This window comes from Pinus tabuliformis, chromosome 2_1 (genome assembly GCF_031772625.1).
Source record: "Pinus tabuliformis cultivar Carrire ecotype Pingquan chromosome 2_1, CPIR1, whole genome shotgun sequence".
Classification (NCBI taxonomy): domain Eukaryota; kingdom Viridiplantae; phylum Streptophyta; class Pinopsida; order Pinales; family Pinaceae; genus Pinus; species Pinus tabuliformis.
The window spans coordinates 1983036-2009011 of record NC_142299.1 but is presented as its reverse complement, the minus strand read 5'-3'; positions in this window follow the sequence as shown (position 1 = coordinate 2009011).

Here is a 25976-nt window from a genome sequence, read left to right as displayed (position 1 = left end):
TCTTCAATTTCCTTCTTTGTTGGGTTTCAGTGGCATGACATCAGACATCCCTTAGGCAGATTCCATTCCCAACAACAGAACCATTTGTTGGCTTGTTGGGGCTTGACCCAGGTTCAGAAGTGATTTAGCCAAGAAAATTTCAAAACTACCAGCCCTTTCGGCAACAGTCCGCGGTGTGAAGATTAAGGTCTCACCCGAGGTAGTATGGGAGGGTTCTGGAACCAGGTTTCCACAACCTAGAGATGTCTGATGAAATCAAGGAAGTTCGCTAACCGAACCTGCGCGCTTATGTTGCTCTGCGTAGCTGTCTATCCTTCACAACTTGTGTAACTGCTTCTGTACAGCTTTGTAAAGAGCACTAAGAGGTGTTGTCTAGTTCCTGTATCCTTACTGTGCTATTATTATAGATCTTAACTTAATTGTGTGGGCCCAATATTCTCATTAATCATTCAACATTAATAACAAGTGCGCACAATCATAAAACTGTAAGAGATGCATAAATATAATAGAAGCATAGACACAAAATATTTCAAAATCAACTTATATTTTATTAATTCTCTATATAAGTACAATCCCAACTCCACCCTATGCACTTAGCTACAAGGGTCCACACACTCAGCTGCAGATTCTACTAGGCCTCTATGCACTTAGCTGCAGAGCCTCTACCTATCACTACGACCCAATACCTTCAGATATACTTCTAACTTCTAACCATGCCTTGACATCTATCTGTTACTTCTCAAAAAACTAAGGTTGATTTAACACTTAGAGCCTCGCTCTATTTATACAATCCCATGGTCCGTGGACCATGGGTAGGCTGATACACTTTACATTAAATTACATTATCTTAGGGCAGACAACCCTAGACTCTTGCACTCCGCGAACGCATTTCGTGGGGTCTTTACATTGCACTTGACCAAAATTCGAGCTTCAAGCCCCAAAAACATGCTATGGGGGGATCCACTGCCCAATAAGGTGAACAAGAGTGAAAGATGTGAATGACACTCGAGCTCTGACTAATGTAAGAATTGCACATGTATATTGAAGGATGGAGTAGTCGTGGGCTACCTACATGTTTCTATCAATTGTGGGTCTCATTTAACAAGAATCATGAAAGTTCTTTTATGAAACTTTCTCCCCTTTCATTCTACATTCATAAGTGTGGGATATGCATAAACATTCCATTGAGGCACTTGAGAAGAATATTACGATTTCAAACCACAGTTTAAATGCAAGATAGAGTCTAGGTTGAATTATCTAGGTATTCCATGTGAACCTTTCTCAATTTAAAGGATTGGAAGGAGATACTCTAAAAATCTTATGTAAGTAGTATAATATTGATGCTCCTCTAACCACAAGTTCAGTAAGTATTGCACAGTTATATTTTTACTCCTATTAGTATAGATTTTAACCCCATACAGAAATTACTTGCATATGAATTCTAAAACACAGAAAATAAACAATGCGAAAGCATAACACATAAAACACATATACACAGAGATTTTCCCCTGGATCCCAAAACCAAGACTACCAACTTGATTTTTCCTTATTTTCCTTTCAATGTTATAATACATATTTATACATGCCGAAGCATCTAATACCATGGACCGAAAACCTGCTTCCAAAAACATGTGTGAATATCATGCAAAAAACCATAGGTGGGTTTGCCCAACCTAACATAGGGTCCAAAACCAAAAATGGGGTTACAGGTATGCCTCAAACCCCCTATGACCCCCCCCCCCCCCCCCCACTACATAATTAGTGCAAAAAAGGGGGGCTCTGGCCCCCCTCTAACCCCCCGGTAAACTACATGGGCTAGTTGTGGAAAGAATATAACAAAACCCAATATTCTCCCACTTGTTGCTTTCTTTCCATACGGGGCCACAAGAGAGCTTAGTCATCTTTCCAGCCCTGAAATGCCCATTTGTTGTGTGTGGAGCATGATTTTTCAAAGGTCTTTGTTTCAGCCGAAGGTATACCCCAGGACGTCTTATACACCCCTCCACACGGGGGGTACGGGGGGGACTTGTCCCCCCTGTGGGGGTCTGGGGGGGCCGATCCCCCCCCGGCTGGGGGGTCCGGGGGCTCGGGGGCAGCGCCCCCGAAGCTAAAAATAGCTGTAAAATTGCCTTGTAAAAGTATAGTAATTTCTAGTCAATCTAGGCCGTTCGTTAGGCGGATGATCTGACGGTAGAACTTATGTTTAGTTTAGGGTTTTTTGCCCTAGAAGGCACCCCCTCTCTTTGTATGAGGGTATTGTATTTGAGGCTGTGAAATAGATGTGTATTCGGTGAGCGAGAAATAGAGAGGTGAGACTGTGAGAGAAAATAGAGGATATTACAGCGGTTTTGCTGTAGGTTGTGTCTCTTCATTTTGCTGGATAATAGAAAAGGAAGAACTGGTTGTTCGGGGTGGACGTAGCCCAAACTGGGTGAACCACGTATATCTGTGTCTCTCTTGTTTTGTGCGTTTTCTGTGTTTATATTTCTGGAATATTTTATGTGTTCCATTGCTCCGTAATATATAATTTTCTAACAACTGGTATCAGAGCCGAAGGTCTATTTGGCTGATAAACTCGCAAGAAAGAAGGGTTCCTAGTTCGAATGAGAGAAATGGCGGAAGATGGTAAGTTTAGGGTCAAGAAATTTAATGGCCAAAACTTCTCGCTATGGAAGATGCAGATGGAAGATTATCTGTATCAGAAAGATCTATACCTACCATTGGGCGGAAAAACAAACATGCCGACGGGTATGAAAGACGAAGAATGGAACCTTCTCGATAGAAAGGCACTCGGAACAATACGGTTGTGCCTTGCTGTGACAGTCGCCTTCAACATTTCGAAGGAAACCACGACAGCGGGTTTGATGGAGGCGTTGTCGAAACTATATGAAAAACCCTCGGCCTCAAACAAGGTATTTCTTATGAAACGGTTATTTAATATGAAGATGTCGGAAGGTGGATCTGTTGTAGACCATTTAAATGATTTTAATATAGTTACAAGTCAGTTAAGTTCTATAGGGGTAAACTTTGATGATGAAATTAGAGCTCTATTATTCTTGTTCTCATTACCAGAAAGTTGGAATGGTTTGGTAATGGCCATTAGTAACTCCGTTTCTGGATCTAGTACTTTAGAGTTTGATGATGTTGTCGGTGCTATCCTTAGCGAGGAAATGCGACGGAAAAGCTCCAGTGAGACATCGGGAAATGCTTTGAGTGCAGAGTCTAGAGGAAGAAAAATGGAAAAAGGAAAGAACTCAGGATATTGCAGTAAATCAAGGAAAGGCAGATCCAAGTCCAGATCGGGGATAGTGTGCTGGAAATGTGGAAAGAAAGGACACCTAAAGAAAGACTATAGATCTCGGAAGGGAAAAGAAGGAGATGCACAACAAGAAAACAATCATGAAGCAAATGTGACAGGTGAGGTGTTACAATATGCTTTGATTCTTTCTTTCAAAAATATTACTGATTCCTGGGTGGTAGATTTAGGGGCCTCATTCCATGCCACACCTGATAAGAAATACTTTCATGACTACGTTCAAGGAGATTTTGGACAAGTTCGTCTGGGTGATGATAAACCTTGTAAAATTGTTGGAATGGGTAAGGTTCTTGTAAAATAGCAGAATGGAAACCAATGGCTACTAAAGGAGGTAAGGCATGTTCCAGATCTAAAGAAAAATCTGATTTCAACAAGGCAGTTAGGTTGTGAAGGTTGTGTGACAACCTTCACAAATAAAGCTTGGAAGGTCACCAAAGGAGCCCTGGTAATAGCAAAAGGCAAAAAGGTTGGTACAAGTTTATGTCTGAACAAGGTTATACTAGATGTCACTCTGATCATTGTGTTTATCTGAAAAAGCAAAATGATGGCAGCTATATTATATTGTTATTGTATGTAGATGATATGCTTGTTTCATGATCTAACATGCAGGAAATAAATGTGTTCAAAAGAAAATTGGCAAATTCATTTGCAATGAAGGATTTGGGAGCTGCAAAACAAATCCTTGGTATGAAAATAACTAGAGACAGGAAAAATCGTAAATTAACATTGTCTCAGAATGAGTACATACAAAAGGTGTTGAAAAGATTTAACATGAAAAATGCAAAACCAGTTAGTACACCTTTTGCTAGCCATTTCAAACTTAGCAAGGAAATGTGCCCAAAGACCCAAGAAGAAATGGATTATATGTCTAAATTTCCATATGCATCAGCAGTTGGAAGCTTAATGTATGCAATGGTCTGCACAAGGCCTGATATTGCACATGTAGTGGGAGTTGTAAGCAGGTACATGAACAATCCAGGAAAGGAAATTGGATGGAAGTGAAATGGATTCTCAGATATTTGAAAGGTACCACAAATCAAGCATTATGTTTTGGTGGTTCAAACATATCCCTACAAGGATATGTTGATGCAGATATGGCAGGTGACAGAGATAAAAAGAGGAGCACTACAGGATATGTATTTACTATTGGTGCAACAGTTGTCAGTTGGGTTTCAAAAATCCAAAGTGTTGTTGCACTTTCAACAATAGAAGCAGAGTATGTTTCTGCTACAGAGGCTAGTAAAGAAATGATTTGATTACAAAGGTTTATGGGTGAATTGGGTAAGGAGCATGATATGGGCACGTTATACAGTGATAGTAAAAGTGCCCTTCATCTTGCAAAGAACTCAGCATTTCATTCCAGGACAAAACACATACAGCTCAAGTACCATTTCATATGATCAGTGTTGGAAGATGGAGAGTTGAAGCTGGAAAAGATACACACTAGCCAGAATCCTACAGATATGCTAACAAAAGTTGTAACTAGGGAGAAACTGAGAACATGCTCAGTTTCAATTGGTCTTCAAGGATGATGATGAAGATGAAAAACAGCCAGGTCCAAAAGAGGAGTCATTGTCCAGCAAATGAAGCAGCAGTGGAGTTGCTACAATTATTCTCCAAGTGGGAGATTGTTGTGTGTGGAGCATGATTGTTCAAAGGTCTTTGTTTCAGCCGGATGTATACCCCAGGAAGTCTTGTACACCCTCCACGCGGGGGGGACTTGTCCCCCCTGCGGGGGTCCGGGGGCCAGCAGTCCCCCGACGGGGGCTTGGGGGCAGCGCCCCCAAAGCTAAAAACAGTTGTAAAATTGCCTTGTAAAAGTATAGTAATTTCTAGTCAATCTAGGCCGTTCATTAGGCGGATGATCTGACAGTAGAACTTATGTTTAGTTTAGGGTTTTCTGCCCTAGAAGGCACCCCCTCTCTTTGTATGAGGGTATTGTATTTGAGGCTATGAAATATATGTGTATTCGATGAGCGAGAAATAGAGAGGTGAGACTGTGAGAGAAAACAGAGGATATTACAGCGCTTTTGTTGTAGGTTGTGTCTCTTCATTTTTCTGGATAATAGAAAAGGAAGGACTAGCTGTTCGGGGTGGACGTAGCCCAAACTGGGTGAACCACGTATATCTGTGTCTCTCTTGTTTTGTGCGTTTTCTGTGTTTATATTTCTGCCATAGTTTATGTGTTCCTTTGCTCCGTAATATATAATTTTCTAACACCATTGTCTCTCTACACCAAGAGAACTTCTCAGAGCTTACAGATTTTGTCAATGCATCTACAATATTCTTCAAAGTGTCCACCTTTACCAGCAACACCTTTTTGTATTTTATCATATCCCTCACAAAGTGATACTGAACATCAATGTTCTTTGTCTTTGAATGATATGCAGGATTCTTTTCCAAGAAAATTGTACTTAGGCTGTCATAGTCTATCCTTATAGCTCCCTGTACTAACCCCATACTTGAACATAATCTCTTCAACCAAACTGCTTCCTTGCTTGCATGAGTGGCTACCATGTATTCTGCCTCTGTAGTTGATAGTGCCACTATAGATTGTTTCTTACTCATCCAACTGACTGCACCTCCAAATAGGTTAAACACATACCCACTTGTAGATCTTCTCTGATCTAGATCTCCAGCCCAGTCTACATCAACAAAGCCATGAATATCCAACATTCTATCCAATCCTGGTCTTCCTTGGTAACATAAACCATAATCGCTAGTGCCACGCAAATACCTGAAATCCCTCTTCACTGTTATCCAATGCTCCTTCCATAGTTTTGACATAAACCTGCTCAATACTCCCACTATATGTGTAATGTTTGGTCTAGTACAAACCATTTCATACACTAGGCTACCAACTGCACTTGAATATGGAACATGGGACATGTCCTCTTCCTCTTCTTGTTTCTTGGGACATTGTTCAACAGATAACCTCACACCTAAAAGAATAAGAACCTTCACCAGTTTACTATCCTGCATATTAAACCTCTACAATATTGTCTCTACTTACTTCCTCTGGTTTAACCAGAGCTTCCTCTTTGCCCGATCTCTTTTAATTTCCATGCCCAAAATATAGTTTGCAGCACCAAGATCTTTCATGTCGAATTTGGAGGAAAATTGGGTCTTCAAATCCTGGATAATTTCTTTTTCAATTGCAACCAACAACATATCATCCATATACAAGACCAAATAAATAACATGGTCACTAATTAATTTAAAATACACACAGTGATCTGCTTTGCTTCTGGTAAAGCCAAGTCCCCATATAAATGTATCAAATTTTTGATACCACATCCTTGGTGACTGTTTTAACCCATATAGAGACTTCTTTAACTTGCATACCAGTTCTTTCTTACCCTTCACTGCAAAGCTTTTAGGTTGCTTCATGTAGATCTCCTCTTCAAGATCCCCGTGAAGAAACGTTGTCTTCACATCCATCTGTTCTACCTCAAAATCAAAAGCAACAACAACAGAAAAAAGTAATCTAATAGAAGTTACCTTAGCAACAGGAGAACAAATATCACCAAAATCAATTCCCAGCACCTGGGAATAACCTTTGGCTACCAACCGAGCTTTGTATTTCTCCACTTTTCCTTCTGCATTTGTCTTCTTTTTGAACACCCATTTGCTGCCAATGGGTTTCCTTCCAGCCGGCAACTCCACCAAATACCAAGCCTCATTTTTGTGCAAAGATGCCATTTCATCAACCATGGCCTCTTTCCAGAGTTTTCCATCCTTTGAATCTACTACTTCCTTCATAGAACTTGGATCATCATCAATAACAGACAAAGAAAAATTTGAACATAAAGTAGATGGACTATACCTTTCTGGTTGCCTTCTTTCTCGAGCTGATCTTCTCATAGCTAGAGTTTGTGGCTCTTCATCTTTTGATTCCTCCTCTGCTGTAGAGTCTGATTCTTCCTCCTTTAGCTCAAACTCTATCTTCTCAGGTTCCTTTGGTTGGACTTCATGTTTAATAACATCTTTCACATCTCTAAACACCACATCTTGGCTGTACACAACCTTCCTTGTTACTGGATTCCAAAGCTTATAACCCTTTAAACCATGCTTATAACCAATAAACATGTACTTTTCAGATTTACTAGCCAACTTGGTTTGTTTCTCCTTTGGAACATGTACATATGCATCACATCCAAATACCCTTAGATGTGAAAGAGAGGGTTTCTTACTAGTCTATTATCACCCTAAAATCTCTGTCTATAAGCTTTGGAAAGTTTCCTTGTTTTTAGTCATAGCATTATAAGTTTTTAGTCATCTCATCACAATTAGTGCCATTCTCATTTAAAACCCTTCTTCTAGTCATGGTGTTAAAGGGTCTCTAGTTCATTTCATGCTTTAACGGTTAGGTCATAAGGTTAGAAGTATTTTAAGGTCATATCTCTTTTCCAAATAAAGTTTAACAGCCTCATTCCATGTTCTAGAAGCCTTACCAGGTGTTTAGAAGTCATATCTCACATAATTTTAGAGAAATTTTGAAACTAGCTATGAAATCACTAAACTAGGAGTTTTCATAGCGTGCTACAAAATCCCTGAAAAAGCCTGTTTCAGCATAAAAAACTCTGCTTTCTGCGTTTACTAGTCAACTTCCAGAAGGGGTCCTGAGCAGCTTAGAACTCAATTTTGAAAATTTAAAGAGGAATTTCTTTATAACATACCAAACTACAAAAACCTCTTTCATTTTCTTCAAATTCATTCTGAGGTGGGAGGAATTTATGGTTAACCTTGCGCTACGAAACTGTTGAAAGTCAAGCTTGGTCTTTTGGTTTTACCAGTCATTTTCAAGATCAGTTTCTAGTCACATGAAAAGGTATTTTTGAATTATGAATGAGGTTTTTCTTCATAAACTCTTCAGATACAATAACCTTTCTCACTTTCTTCATACATGTTTTCAGTTGGGATATAATAAGCTTTCTTTGAAACCCAAAATTCAGAGAACAGATTTTTCTCGCTTGAGACGGATGTTCCCTAAATTCTAGGGTTTGTCTTCAGCAGTCAGATGACCACGTGGGAGGATTCATCAAATTCGACTTATTGAGGTTGCAAGTTGTCTAAAATTCTTTAAATTCTTAGATAAGGTTGTTGTAGTAATGATAATGAGTTACACTCCTAGTTGTATTAGGTCTCTAGGACAGCTAGTTAGGTGTCATTTGCGTTTAATAGTTAGTTTTAAGTATCAATAGGTGTCATAGTAGGATGAATTCAAATTCCCCTCATGCTGGAGAAGGAATCTCAGTTATGTAAAGGGCTCTATATATATAGAAGAAGATCTAATGTACAAAGGGTTGGAAATTTTCAGAGAAAGACTCATATTGTGCCATTGTAGAAGATTATGTTTTTATGAATGCAGGCTTTGGCTTTACTTCTGAGGATTCAGAAGGAGTTCAATGGTGGCTTATTTATGTTTTTCCTTATTTTCTTATGTGCAGTAGTACGAATGTATGATACTTAGAACTCATTGACATGCTCTAACTTCCTTCATACATTCATGGACAGTGTTTTCCTACATGTCTCTATGTGTTAACTGATGTATTGAACTTTGATGCCCTTACTTCCATGTTTAGCTGATACTGCTATCATACTAAGCTTTTTTGACTCCATAAGCCCAATGGATGTTTGTTGATTGTGTTTCAACCACTTACATTTCTTCATTTGTTCAATAGAGTTAGCCATCTAATCCATTATCAATGTCATTAATCATTTGAGAGAGCCCTCTCAGGTTGACAAGGTTAAGCCTTAGCCAAAAGTAGGTTTGAAATAGTTACTCAAAGTCTTCCTGATTAGCAGCCTATTAGGGTTGGATTTTTATGATAACACAGTCCATACATCTTGTGGAGTCTTTGTAGAATTTTTGAATAATAAACACATATTCAATAGAGATTATCCCGATTATACACTATTGCAGAATACATGCATAATACATAACCTCCTCTACATTGACCATCCATTTAGCAGCATCAAAAACAATGAAACATCAATCGCATGCACACATTAACACAGTATGTAACCTAGGGAAAGCTTACAGCTGAAAACCCCACACTATCTATATATTAATGATTGAGAACTTGTAACAATACATAGTACAATACTCCTCTCAAGTATCAAGCACTATCTCCACCTCTTACACATAATACGGCTCAGATCTGATCTCCAAATCTCCCCCGCTGCTTTGCCTGCCTCCACTGCACAATCCTGCAAGAGAATGAATCAATCCAAACTCGTTCCAAGTTCTATTTACCTTGGAGAATCACTCACACTAGAAATAACGTGAGCACAAGCTATAATACTGGGCATATGTTGTGCAATCATCATGGGCATACTCAATACATTGATTGAGCAAGATCTCATGCATAACTATAGTCACAACTGATAGCAATCTCAACCTGTAACACCTCTCTCCACTGAACTGTACATGCACTGAGTTAACTGATGTATTCTTCAGTTGCATTATGAGTTAATAATTAGTGAATTAATTTATAACTAATTCACGCAACTCATCACTTAATCTATTGGCTGGTTAGACTAAATACAACTAGTTCAACTAAGTCAAACTGAACACAACTCCATTAACTACTCATCCGACTCCACAGAACTCAACCACATGAGTTCCCACTGATTTCCTGCATGCAATAGCTCAACTGACCCACAAGAAAAGCATATTTCCTTCTGAAAGCTGCATGTACCACATCTGTAACTCAAATTGAAGTGCTCCAAGAGGATAAGATAAAGTATGTAGTCTAAATATTATTATGAGACAATAATATTTGACTTTTCTACTTTTGACTAGCAGTCTCAAAATAGACTCTGATCACTCCTGCTGTGATCCAAAAATAGAAGTCCATCTATTTTTCCCAACATGACCAATCATCCATAAATAACATACTGCAACTCATAGACCATGATCCATATGTCTAAAAATAGACAGTCTAAAAATAGACTTTGCGCCAAAACTTTCCTGCGGGACCACTTAGTGAAGGCGACTCCTTTCTACTAAGCTCCATCATCTTGTTGCATTCTCAAAAAGCATTTCTTGTTGCACACTTTTCAACAGTCTTATCCTCCAACACTGATGAAGGTGACCTGTTGACCAGGTAACATGCAGTATCCACTACCTCTGCCCAGAATTCCTGTCCCAACCCAGTACCACTGAGCATGCTTCTTGCCCTTTCCATCAATGTCTTGTTCATTCTTTCTGCAACTTCATTTTTCTGAGATTTATATGGAGTAGTCTTCTATCGTGCTATACCACACTTCTTACAGAATTCTTCAAATTCCTTGCTACAAAACTCTCCACCATTATTTGTCCTCAACACCCTTATCTTCTTCTCTGTCTAATTTTCCACGAGAGCCTTAAATTCTTTAAACCTGTTAAAGGCTTCAGATTTCTTCTTAAGGGAATATATCCATGTATTCCTTGAGAAGTCATCTATAATTTATACATAGTACATAGTCTTACCCATTGTTGGAACCTTCATAGGTCTAAACACATCACTGTGCATAAGCTCTAATATCTGTTTTGCCCTCTTACCACCAGAGTGGAAACTCACCCAATTCTGCTTCCCATATACACAATTTTCACAAAAATCAAAATCCAGAGAGCTATTACTCATACCTTCTACCATACCTTTACCATGAAGTATTTGAAGGCCCTTCTGTCCAATATGTCCAAGCCTTTGATGCCACAACATGGTCTTTTCGCTAGAGACCACTAGATTTTCTACTCCACTTTCAGGAACCACAGAACTGTTGCACCCATCAATAAAAATGCTACCTTGTAGCTTGTACAAAGTTCCAATTCGAACTCCCCACATCAATACCAGTGCTCCCCAAACCATTTTGCAGGTATCCTTCTCGAACACTATTTTTACACTTGCATCATCCAACTTTCTTACAGAAATGAGATTTCTAGCTAATGCAAGAATATGCAGAACACCTGGAAGTGTTATAACCATTCCACCTTGCAACTTCAACTTTACTTTTATGCGACCAATGATTCTAGCCTTCCTGTCATCCCCCAAGAAGACATCACCACCATCATATTTCTCATACTCGCAGATCCACTTTCTATGGGGAGTGAAGTGAAAGGATGCACCTGTGTCAATCAACCATGCCTCATGATATATATGTGTACTTGAAGAAGCCAAGTACACATCCCCACCTTCATCTGAGGTCGTTTTCACCTCTGCAGAAGGAGCATCATCAGATCCATTTCCTTTATCAGGAGCTTTCGATTTACAGTCCCTTTTGTAATGCCCTTCCTTTATGTATTTCCAGCACACCACCTTTGCAGGTTTTCCTAGAGATTTAAATCTCCCTCTAGATTTAGATCTCCCACTTGATGACTTATTTTTGTTTCTGTTCTGGGACCGTCCTCGTACAGACAAAGCATCTCCATTCTGGCTCTCCATATTTTTCTATCTCATCTCCTCCATCAGCAAGGCCGATACTATTTCATCAAACTGCAAGGAAGTTGCATTACTACCTATTGCAATACCCAGACTATCCCACGAATCTGGTACAGAACACAACAAACTGATGCACTTATCTTCATCTGAAATTTTAATATCAACAGATGCTAACTGACTTACCACTGTATTAAATGCATTCAGATGCTCTGTCACCGAATCTCCATCTTTCATCCTCAGGTTATATAGATTTTTCCACAGGAATAGTTTATTCACTAGAGACTTAGATTGGTACAAAGTCCCTAACTTAGCCCACAAAGCCTTTGTTGTAGCTTCCCATGATACATTCAGCAATACCGAATCTGAGACACACAATCGTATTTTGCTCTTTGCCTTCCAATCCAACTTCTTCCATTCTTCATCAGACACTCCCGTTGGTTTAGTAACTGGATCTACCGCAATCCACTGATCTTTATCCACCAACAGATCCTCCATCTTGAGTTTCCATGGCTCAAAACTTTGACCATTAAATTACTTTATCTCTATCTTTCCACTACTCGCCATCTTCTTTCACCACCAAAATCGATCTCGCAGATCTCCCACTGAACAGGGTCTACCATAGGCCTGAGTGAAACACCTTAGCAACAAAGGTGTCCCCTTGAAGCCAAAACTGCTCTAATACCAAATGTAGGTTTTTACCTCGTACAAAAATTACCTACATACGAAGTCTAAAACACAGAAAATAAACAATGCGAGAGCATAACACATAAAACACATATACACAGAGATTTTCCCCTAGATCCAAAAACTAGGACTACCAGCTTGATTTTTCATTTTTTTCCTTTCAATGTTATAATACATATTTATACATGCTGAAGCATCCAATACCATGGATCGAAAACCATCATGTCTAATACCATGGACTGAAAACCATCGCGTCCAAAAACATGTGCGAAAATCATGCACAAAACCGTAGGTAGGTCTTCCCAACCTAACATAGGGTCCAAAACCAAAATTTTACGGGGCACTACCCCAGACCCCATAAAGTGGGGTTACGGGTACGCTTCAAACCCCCTGTGACCCCCCCCCCCCCCCCAACTACACAATCGGTGCAAGGAAGGGGGGCTCCGACCCCCTCTAACCCCCCAGTTAACGACATGGGCTAGTCGTGGAAAGAATATAACACAACCCAACAATTAGTGCTCCTAGAACCCCAGTCAATTAATGATATTGGTGCAAAAATTTCATATGCATTAGGGACTATTTATATTCTTTAAAGTTGCAGTTATTTGGCATTGTATAAGATATCTATTCATAATTTTACATTCTAAGCAAGTGCATTTGTAGTTGAAGCATTGTTGTGAATTAGATCAACTTGATGATGCATTAAAGTTATTGAATACCCTAATCCATTCCACTATTGATGGGATGGTAAAAGTCAGTAAGGAAAATCTTTTCAAACTTGCTTGCAAAATGCACAAGGAAAGATAGAGTTTTTGCAGCTTGAGTCATAACTACAGCGAGAGGACTTACAACAAAAGATTCAGCATGTTGAACTTGTTTTTGTTCAGAAAAATCCCCCTTTTTAGTTTGAATTTGACTCCCATCAACATGAAAAAATTAATCAAGATAGTAACATTGAGGTTGATTTGAGAAAAAATTTACATGCCGAAGTATAAATTCAGCCTGCACTTCCCAAGACCATCATCAGACCTTGGGAAGAGCTTGTCAACAACAAGAAAAAAATATATCTTAGACATGAAAAGGATGTTTCCTTTCATAATCCAAACTATTCTATGCGAATCCAATTTCAGAGTGCTGGATTTCTTAAGGACAACTCATAATCACCTGCTCCTCCTCCACAACAACAAAAATGTCAAATGCCACAGAGTTGGACATGAAAAAGATCATTGTTTTGATTTTATCCATATGAGAATTGTGGTCAACACAATCATCATTCAAATAGATGCTTCAAAAACAAGCATCCTGCAAGAACAAATATTTACCTTGGATGGATCACTTCTTGGAAATGTGCTTCAATAGCCAAGAAGATATTTCACTCGTATCACATAATTTTTTCTCAAGTTTTGAAAATTCTTGTTGTTGTTTTCCTCATATTCTTAACTTGCACCTTATAGTGGGGGAATTGATGGTCATCTACAATTTTAAAAGATAAACCAATTGATTTTGAGCCACAACTTGAACCTCCTTCCTGAGCCTACAACCAGAGACAGGCATACCTAGATTCCAATTTGTAGCCAGAGACATAAAGAAACCTTTGAGCATGCCTTTGGTTAGTGTCCTTCCTTAAACCACTACAGGTTCCAATTCCAAGTTTAAGGTCTCCTTCCTCAAAGCATTAAGGAGCACCTCCTCTAGCAAAAGACTTAAAATTCTTGCCAGATTTTGAAGAGTTTTGGGAATCACACTAAGCATTCCTTTGGTTGGTGGCCTTCCTTAAACCACCGTAGTTTGAAGACCTCCCTTTTTCTAGTTTGAAGGTCTCCCTCTTCAAATAATTAAGGAGCACTTCCTCTAGTAGAAGCCTTCAACTTATAACCATATTTGGAAGAGTTCTAAGAACTGCACTAAGAATTCTAGTGTTTGTGGTTATCCTTAAACCATTGTCGGTTGAGATTTCGAGTTATCACACCTTATGCAATTATCTTAGAGATAAAATTCAACTTTTTTTGTCATGCAGTGTTGTGTTTTTGTATTCGAGTTTATTCTTGGACTCATATATACCCCTTCGAATTAAGGGGGGAATGTTGGACACCTAATCCACTAAGGGTTGGTGTGGAATGTGAAGATTCACCAAAGTCCAAGAGAAACCTTGGTCTATTAATACCAAGGGTCACAAGAATGTATTATAAATGTATATCTTTGTTAATAGAAATGTAATTCACATTTATCCTATTTGGTTGTCCATTATTCTTGTGTGTTTAACACTAGAGATGAGGGTTTTGGCTAGAGTTAGAAGTAATTTTAGGAATCTTCTTGGCTTCCATGTTGTATAACTTCTTTTTATACATGAGATACCTAGTCATAACCATTCTTTCAATGGGGAAAATGATAACTTAAATCAAGAGGATAGGGTAGGGAGTATTAATCTTGAGGTTGTAGGTTATAAGTTGCTTTTGGATTAACTCAATCTTACTCCATGATTATCTATATAATTTGTAACTTCAAAGCTCACATTAATATGAAATAATAGGGGTAAAGAGAGTCTAAAAGAGGATTTTTTACTCCATACCCAAAGATCTGTCGACTTCCAATTGTTTTCAAGTCCATAATAATATTTCTAGTCTCCAATCATCCTTTTATTGATTCCATAATTCCAATTGAGTTGATGATGAATGTTGATTCCTAGATATTTGTACCAAAAAACTTTATCCATGTAGTTATTATCATATGTAAAACTATCATAGTTGATCTTGTCAATATTAACAGTCATACCCATCTTGGAGTATTAACCCTGGAGGATTCTAAATTTCTTGTCAAGATCGTCATGACTCTTCAATAAAAGAACATTATTACCAGAATAAAGGGGATGAGTAATCACCATACAAATGCCATCACATCTTATATCTTCCAAACTGGTCCGAATAGAAAGTGGAATCCACCCATGGTATTGTAAGTGGCATCCACCCATGGCATTCATTCACCCATGGTAGTGTAAGTGGTATCCACCCATGGTATTGATTCACCCATGGTATTTACCCACCCATGGAATTTACTTGTGGTAACTAAAAAAGAATATAAGTAACAAATCGCATATTGTAAAAGGACATATTTTCCACCACAATGTAACTTTTACAATTATTCTTTGTTTTAATTAAAAAGATTCTTTCTGGTTTTGTTTACTGTGTGTTCTCATATTTTTTTTATCATTTCAATTCTTATATCTTTGGTGTCTCCCCCCAAGATCTAGATTAGTGGTATTATAATTAGGTTACGACTTCATGGGAATGAGGGTTTGAAGCATATTTGAGTTCCAAAGTTTTGTATCAATATTCGTAATAATTTATGCAAGTTCCACTACCTCCAAAAATCATTTTAGAAGGTTCAAAATGGATCATTTGAAATTATTTTATATTATCTCAAATGGGTATTTTACGAAATTTGATTTCCTTTCCTAGTTTTAGAGATATGAGCAATTGAAGTTACACATGTCTGGAATGTTGCACGGTCACGCATACCATGAGTTTCTGGAATCATTTTCTCACTCCACTTATCATAAAATTTCAATTTTCTTTATCAATATAAATATCTCTTCAATACCTCAAATGGGTCTTTGACATAATTTGATTTCATCTTCTGTAGCAAAAGTTATCAACAAAGTTGTAGCAAGGGGTCTATAATGTGAAAGAAGCCTTTACAACATCTCCTTAGATAGGAGAATCTATCAGAAAAGCCACCATACTTTTACCAAGTATACTGACAACCATCATAGTTATGGGTCACCCACAAAGCCAAGGTTATGGGTCAACTACACAAAACCCTTGGCATTGAAGTCTATTTCCTATGCCATATATTATTAGTATCACAGTTGGTCACAAGCATAATATGGTATCTCTATCCTCGAATTTTGTTTGTCATCATTATGGTTCATACACAGATTCAAACTTCATCAAAGTCCACTTGATAGGCTACACACTACCAGTATCACAATTGGTCACAAGCATTACAGGGTATCTCTATCCTTAGATCTTTGTTAATCACGGGTATGGGTTAACCACACAAAAGCCTTCTCTTCAGTGGCTCTTCATATTCAACGAAGGATTCTCAGGAGGGAACTTCACACAATGGGAACCATTTCTTCTTAAGGACAAAGTAATGATCTGAATGGAAAGTGGAATCCACCAATGGTATTCATCCACCCATGGTATTGTAGGTGGTATCCACCCATGGTATTTATCCACCCATGGAATTTACCCATGGTATTGTAAGTGGCATGCACCCATGGTATTCATTCAACCATGGTATTATAAGTGGCATACACCCATGGTATTTATTCACTGATGGTGTTTATCCACATATGGAATTTACCTGTGGTATTGTAATTAAAAAAGGCTATAAGTAACAAGTCGCATATTTTAAAAGGACAGATTGTTCACCACAATGTAGCTTTTACAATTATTCCCTGTTTTAATAAAAAAGTTTCTTTGTGGTTTTGTTTACTATGTGTTCTCATATTTTTTTATCGTTTCAATTTTTCAGATCCTGGGGGCCTCCCACTAAGATTCAGATCATAAACACTCTTCTAGCTTATCAATTTAAATTTCAAAAAGGCTAGGGGATAAGGGACACCCTTTCTTAGCCCTAATATTGCATTTAGTTTCTTCTGAACAACTCTCAATAAGCTTTGCAACAACATTCTTGTATAGCCTAGTCATAATAACCATCAACTCGATAGGAACCATTATCTCTTCTACTATCTTCCGTAGCTTTAATATTTTGAGGAATATTGTCGAACACTTTTCTAAAGCTATAAGAAAGAAACATAAGGGATCAGTTTTATTATTGTGGCATTCCTCTGTAATGATCGTAAGAGTAACCCAATGACCTATATTTGAGTGATGTCTCATAAACACAACTTTCCATTTAGCTTTTTACCATGGATTTCAAGCCCAAGGATAATCTTCTTTTCCAAAATGAGAAAATATAGCTTGGGTAAAATGTGCTTGATCATAATCTTCCTATAGTTAGAGAGAATATTTTTATCCCCACTTTTAAATATAATCTCAATAAGACTTTGCATGCAAGGCTTAGAGAGACCTTGTTTCACTACCAAATTGAGGAGTTTGTGTATATGATGGATGATGACAAAGCTTCACATTTTGAAAATTTTTGCTTGGTAGTCTTCTATATCCCTAGCTTTCCCATTAGCAAGTTTCTTAATCCTTAACTCAATATATTCTAAAGAAAAGATATCCTTAATTATATGAGTGTTCAAGATAGTTCCCATGGTGTCAAGGGCATCTTCAAGATTCTTAAGATATATATCGTAGTTCTTTTAAGGGATCAAATTATTTTCTTTCGTTTTACAAACAATAATTTTCTTCCAAAACATTATGGGCTCAACTTTCAAAAGGTGAAGAAGATGTTCTTGCCTCCTATTTATATAGGATATTTTCTTAATTTTTTGATAAGGGATTTGCATATATTTACTTTTTCAAGCATTATGGTTTCACTAGGACTATCCCTAATCACTCTTCTAGTAATTTTACAATAATGATCATACCAAGGGTTAGAAGAAATATTATTCTTCTTATAAGAAACCTTTGTAGAGAAATTGTTAATGGTAGTGGAAAAGGTTCTAGTAAAATTGTGGTAGATGTGATCAATTTTATAATTATAAGTTAAGAAATATAAATCCCTATTTACATCCTTTACGAAGACATCCATTTTAATATTGCCAAAACACATGTTCCTTTGAATTTCACAATTCTCTTGCATGTGTATAGTGTGTATGTCAAGGCTTAGAGTTAAGGTTACAAGTCTATCGTCAAAATCAAGCTCATGGTTATTTAGTAGGTAAAGGCTAAAAATACGGTTAAGGACATGGATATCAGATATTCCATAATACACACAAATTCCAAGCCCATGAATACAACTCATCTAGATAGAGTTTGGACACTTATTAATTCCATTACATATTATCAAATATTTGGAATTATAGAGCATGATTAGCTTGACACCAAATAAGTTCTCTGTTATGTCTTCAAAATTTCTTTTGAACCTACTAGCTAAGCCAAAGTCCTCATCTAGCCAAAGGATGCAATTAGAGAATGTCTCTGGGTGAAATTAAAATACAAAAATAATAAAATCTAAGTAAGATATCTATATATATATATATATATATATATATATATATATATATATATATAATTATAATATTCTTAACCATGAACATTTATCCCCACTTATCATGGAGATTCTTAATCTATAAATAAAGTTAGTTGCAATATCAATATCATGAGCCAATACTATGGCTTATGAATACCGCATACCTAGAAAATCATAACTCATTTCAGATGGCACTTGTTTATATGTAATTTGTATATTTATGAATTTAATTAAAAAGGGAAAAAAACATAATTTTTTTGGAAATAAATTAGCCTTTGATTTGTGCATATTATAAAAAATATTCTAAAATATTATATAGAAGTTAAATCTCTACCTTCCACTTAATAATTTTTGATAATTAAATAAAAAATTTAAATATCTTATTCTAAAATTAATATACCACTAATATACAAATTTCATTTTATTTTTATTGAATTGTGTTAATATTAATATGTCATATAACTTACATGTTACGAAGAACATGTACTTATGTTTTCTTTTAAGTTATAATGAATGGTAGGCTACCTTGTAGGCATTACATGCATGATTGGGAGAGCATGTCATGTGTTACTCTTATCCATTTTCAATGAATGTGACGAAAATTAACACGGAGTGATTCATGGATGGAGATTTTTATAGTATTAAAATGGAAATGGATGATTAAAATAGCTATTGGTTTTATAAATTATATATGACTTCTTGTTTTATTACCATTATATATATTTTGAGTATTTTGATGGGTAATACTGTATGAATTTATGGAATGTATTATTGTTAAATTTTATTAAAATATTTTTAAATGTATTGTAATTTTTGTAGAATAATATATTGATAATTTTAAATAGATTTCTGTAGAAAATGAGTATTTAGTTGTGGGATGTTTTTGTCATATTTTTCATAATTATTTGTTTATATTTTTTTTGTATTAATTAGAGGACACATATTTTGTAATTTTATTTTTTCTATTTGGTATTAGAGCTGGGTTACATTATTTTTGGGTATTGGGGATAAGGTTTTGTTTGGTTCTAATCATGGTTTGAATGAGAGATTGCATAGAAGAAATAATGTTTTTTAAAAAATTGAATATTTGTGATGGAGGACATCCTCCACTATGAAAAACTAACAATAGGAACTATTGAAAAAAATGGAAAGGAGCCTTATCAATCTTTTTTGGTTGATTTATTGTTGAGAATACATTGTAGTGAAAATTTGGAAGAAGTTGGGGGACATGTACTACACAAAATTCATAGTCAACAATCACCATCATCCTTCTTATATGCCATGAGAATGGGTGATGGTAATTCAATAGTCAAGTAATAGATTGGGTTTAATATTAGCGTGAACTAGTTTAACTTAATTGAATTCAAGATTAATAAGAAGGATCATTGCTTGACCCTCCTATTTTCTTTGTCAAATACATGAGACAACTTGGAAATGGTTGTTGGAAGCATCACAAATAAATAATTTCATAGGAGATGAGGTGGAAGGATTTTGAATCCTCCATGGATGCCCTTGTTGAGGCGGATGTTACATCATTGGTTCAGCGTATAATTTGGTTTCATCACTGGCTCACTGCCCAACTATAGTAGCGGTAGGGGCCCGCCATTATAGAGTAGGGACCTCGCTCACTATGCTTGCTTATCACATGGGAGGTCTACTTCTTTATCAAGGAAGATGAAATAAAGAGGAAATAAAAGGGAGAATGGATGCCCTTGTTGTTCACGGAAGATGAAAGAAAAAGGAAATAAAAGGGAGAAGGGAAGATATAAATCTTGTGGGGGATCTAAGTCTCCTAGAAATTCCAAAGCAAGATGTTGGAATTGTGGCAAGGTCAATATTACATAACAGACTACAAGGAAGAGAAAAATGGATAAAGAAAGAAAAAGAATATGAATTTGATAATGGATCAAAAAAATTCTTAGGAGAATGGTGGAGCTGCCTTTGTTGTGGACTTAGGTACCCCTGCATGTCAGAATGTAGGGTTGATATATTATAGACCTTCCAACCACATGGCTACCCATAAAGAGTTGTTTCTACTGTAGGAGAAATATGATAATGGAAAGGTATACCTTAGTGTTGATGCCTCTAAAATTGTTGTACCAACATTGGGGATAACCATCTGGTCCGGCCCTTAATGCAGTTCCTTTTCCATTTGGTATGGTGGCCCCGACTAGATAGTATGGGACCAGTTTCCCAAGAAAATGTGTTTTGATGAATTGGTGTTTAATATATGTAACAAAATGATAGATGGTTTGGACAATAAACTTATGAAAGTATACAAATAGATTTATATATAACTTGGGTAATCCAATATCAATGTGATTTATAATGATTTCTGGTAATCAAATGCTAATGAAGATCAATCACTTGGCTACAAAAATTTAAGCATGAAAGATGATCACTTTAAGAAAAGTGATATAGAACATATCGCATATCATAATAACATCAATTGTCAACATATGTGTTTAGAATATCAATTCCAACTTATTCAAAAGTGATATAATGCAGAATTGTATGAACATTCACATATAACAACAATATCAAATCAAAAGACTGTTTAATTGCATAACACAAAACAAAGGACATTGCTAAAAGTACCATATGTATTTGAATCCTCTTACAGAAGTAACAGTCTAGTTCGCTCTTCCTATTTTGGAAACTTCAAAAGGATATAGAAATGCAAGTCCTCTTGAAATCCCTTTACAACAAGTTTGAACCTTGATCCCTGTCTTCTACAAAAGTAAACTAAGAACTGCAGAATGCTATCTTCTTAAATCTAATTTAATACAATTTCAGGACCCCTTCTCAAATGACATGAAAGGGTCTTTATAGCAAAAATAAAAACAATCTGTTCGTAAAAAGTGCTTAAGGTGGTTGGAACAACCTTTCCAAAAATATGGGATTTATGTTAAAAATAGAATTGTGATAACTTTTGAAAAGATGCATTGCATCTATTAGTCCTCCTGCGGCTTTAACTAACAAATCTCAAGCATAGTTTGGATCTCTGGTGGATGAATCATCCTTGCATGTAACTGACCTCTTTATACTACATCCGAGAGTTCTGGCATCATGCAATTGGCTGCATCAGCAAGACATTTGATTGTCATTTGTTGGCTATGTGGTTTGACCAAATAGAACCAATGTGTATCCCAATTGAGGCATTTTAATTTTTTGAGTTTCTCCTCTCTGGTATTCAAATCTTTCTTCCATTGTTTTTCCAACACTTTTGCTTTTGGAAGGCTTTTGGGGAACACACAAAAATTAAATTAGCATTGTGTAAGTTATCGTTTATCAGCTCAATGATACTATTCATTACTGCCCTGGCCCTTGAAGTTTCTCTTTCTTCTTTAATCAATTGTGTCTCCCATTCTGAAAATAATATCTCCTTATGAGATTCTTCAATTACTGGTAATTTAACAGCCCTTCCATTTTCTGTGTTTTGCCAAGAGATGTAACCTTTGAGTTTGTCATCTACATCCTCGAATTCCAACCTAGAATTGACCGCTTGATTTATCAGTGCATTGGTTTTGATACATAGTGGATGAATGAGAGATATCTTTTGGCAAAGTTGGGTTAGTTGTTGAGATAATAAACTATTTATTTATGAGGCTTCCTTTATAAACTCTTCAACTTTAGGATTGTCTTTGAATTGCTCCATTGAGAGTTGTAGTTGCTTTATTTGCTCATCCTTAGATTTTATCTCTTCATGATGTGCAAGTTTTAATTGTTCGAACTCCTAAGATAGTTGTTGTTGTCTTTCAATAGCCTACTAATCAATCCTATGTTTTTCACCATTAACTATTCTTCAAGTTGTTTAATCTTTTGATATTTTTCCTTGACCAATTGATTAACTTCTCTTGCTTTATATATCGTGGCAGTTGTATACACTCCTGCAAAATGAGATAAGTTGGTCAAGTCTTCAAAGGGATTGAATTTTGAGCCTTTCCAGATGACATTCATGGATTCATCTTGAGGAAATGTTGTTGATGATTGGTCTATCTTTCTCTTTTTCCTTTGCCTTTTGACTACAGCTCTATGTTTAGGGCTATAAAACACATCCAAAGGTGGGATTTGCTCTATGCTCAGTGTAATCTCTGATGAAGGATACTCAGGGATTATCTCAATTTCTTTGAGAGCTAAGTCCCTGGTGGATGGTTTTTGATTCATAAGATCATGAATCATGGGTTGTTTTCTTAAGGGGGATCTTGTTGTGATAACATTTTGGGTATCACTTTGACCTTTGATCTATTGATCAAACTATTCCCATTCTTTGATCAATATCGGATCAATGTGGACATCTGTGCCTAACTGTTCACTTGCCTTGTCGCTTGTCTCGGTTGCACCAGAAGTTTTCTCTATATCCTGCTACGTGATTTGCTCTATTTGCAAGATGACCGGTGCAATATTCAATAAGTCAAGTGGTACTATCTGAAGTATGTGCGTCCTATATTTGATGAATTGATCCATTTTTGTTGATTCCAGCTTGATTTTTTCCAGGTGGCTCACTTGTGTGAATGTCTCTGCTGATGTAAATAAGTCATCGAATTCATCATTCTCATGGACGAATTTTTTAACCTTTGCCAGAGTAGTAAAATTAAAAGAAACTTTATTTGGGTCATACTATCTTTTGGGAATAATAGCTAGGTTCAAACCCTTTGTTTCCTCAACTTCAGTTTGGGCATGTTTATAGTCATGCAATGAATAGATGCCGCATCAAATAGGAAAGGCATAACATAACTGTTTCTTGGCGTCTTTGAGATTTTTTGCAAGCCCTTTTTCAACTGTCTGATAGGTTATTTCCCTAGCCAATAGTTTGTCTCAGACATAAAGCGGAAGGACATGTGGGGCAATAATGCTACCAAAAACCCTAATGTATGTGAACATTTCTTCCCCAAACCAACTGCCAATTGAAGTTAAATCAATACTAGCTTCCTTAGGTAGCTGAGGAGCTGGTCTATTAAAAATGGCCTAATGAATGGGTAGGATGAAGCCATGACAAATTTCGTAGAAATGCTTCTTATATTGTTTCTTCCATAGGCATTTATGGTAAACATGGATAGGGGTTGGGTCCTAGATAGTCCACTTCCATCCCATTATGGGAAAATCAGAATTGAAACAAATGGTATCGACTATATAGGCACTCATATAAAATGGGGCAACAACTCAGGTGGAAACATACCTGTTTTTCCTATAATCAAGTATTTGGACAACCATTTTATCTGATAGGATATTAGCCCAATCCATCACAAAAGAGTTCAACGTTTCTTCATTAACAGAACCATTTCAATGGAAAACTTAGCAGAATTGGAGCTTCCAAATAGTCTACACATCATAGCGGCAGCATAAAAATATGGAGACGCCAGGGAGTCCATAGAATACATACCAGATGATTCGTGCTTGTGTTTGTTAGGGAAGTGCCTCCATTGTCTAATGGGGTCTAACTCTATTTGATTTTCCTTTGAGAAAGCTTCAAGGTGTGATTTATTGTAGTACTTTTGAGGCTTTGGAAAATGATACATTTTCTTCAATTCTTCATGCTTGAAGGATCGAAACATTCTTCCGTCAGATGTGAAGAGTGTCCTGTCCATTATATTGATGCTTTCAATTACCCATTTTACCATATCATTATATGGCAAAACCTTTGGGCAGGCCGCTATTCAATGAAGAAAAGAATTGAACGCAATAGATTACAGAGATAACCATAAATATAGAGATTCCATAACCATAAAAACAGAGATGCAGCGGAAATAACACTTCATTTCATTACTGTAAAATACTGAAATATGCTTACAAATAGAAATAACCCAGCTAGGGCGATGGTAGCTTATCTCTGAGAAGAGATGTGTCAGCTACATGCCTCTTAACTATTTCGAACTGTGTTACAATGAGGCTCGAAGGCCTATTTATTGTTGAGAAACAATGAAAAACCCTTCACATCCCGAAACCTAACCCTAGAAGATGAAACGCCAAATTGTGGGCCCCGTTTGGGTAAAACTGATCCAGATTTAGACAGGAACGCAATAGATTACAGAGATAACCATAAATACAGAGATGCAATAACCATAAACATAGATATGCAGCGGAAATAATGCTTCATTTCATTAATGGAAAATACTGAAATATGCTTACAACCAGAAATGGAAATAAACCAACTAGGGCGATGGTAGCTTATCTCTGAGAAGAGATGTGCGGCTACATGCCTCTGAACTGTTCCGAATTGAGTTACAATGAGGCTCGAAGGCCTATTTATTGTTGAGAAACAATGGAAAACCCTTCACATTCCAAAACCTAACCCTAGAAGATGAAACGCCAAATTGTGGGCCCCGTTTGGGTAAATTGGTACATCAATTTCCCGGGGTCGTAACTTTGGCATACGATCTCTGTTTGACGCGCACGATAGCTCGTTAGAAAGATCTATCCGAGTACTACCAATTTGGGAGATAACTTGTTGCCCCAGATTCCCAAAAAAACGTCGTTTAGGGCCTCAAAATGGCTCCGGAAGTTCAGGACCCGAAAAACTGCTAAAAATAGTAAACTGTGCTGCAATTTAGGAAACTGAAAAGACTGAAAGAGACAGTTGTGGGGGTCCAAATGGGTTGGTGGGTGGCCACCAACATCCACCTGGATCATTCCTCCCCCCTTAGGAAGCAATGGTCCCCATTGCGTTGAGTTCCTCCATCTGTTGAACTTGTCCTGCAATCCCTGATGTGTCCAGTGATGGTGGGAAGCATGGTCGACGATGGTCCATATTGAACATTCGATGCAAGCCAAGGAATGGAGGAGGGTTGTGCTTCGAAGCATTGTTGCCCGTAGCCTTGGTACTAGTGTAAGGACCATGTCGGAGTTGCCTAAGTTTCTGATGGGTTCTGGTAAGGCGTTCTCTCTGCAGATGTAACCAAACTTTGTCGCCCACCTGAAACTTGTGTGGTACCCCTGTGGGTGAGGAGAATTTGTTCCTGTGTTCTGTCATGACCGTATCCCTTTGTTGTTGCTGTTGTGTGGAGGAATCCTTTGCAGGGGCCCTGGATGTAGCAACGATCTTCCCCATACAGATGAATTTCCTGGTCTGTGATATGAGCTTGCTTCCTTTCTTGGTAGTGATCAAGGATGTGGCAGTAGGCGGGGCTACCTCTGGTATCCTGTATAATGAATTATTCAAAGAAATAATGACAGCACGAGGCCTTGACTCATACACAGCATGTCGCCTCCACAAGTATGGCTGGCCTAATAGTACATCACAAACATCCAGAGGTGTAACATCACACAATACCTCGTCTGTGAAGGGTTTGATGCTGTAGGGAAGGCAGCACTACTGGTGAACTTTCAGATCTCGTCCTTCGTGAAGCCACCCGATACTGTACGGCTATGGGTGTGGTGTAGTCAGT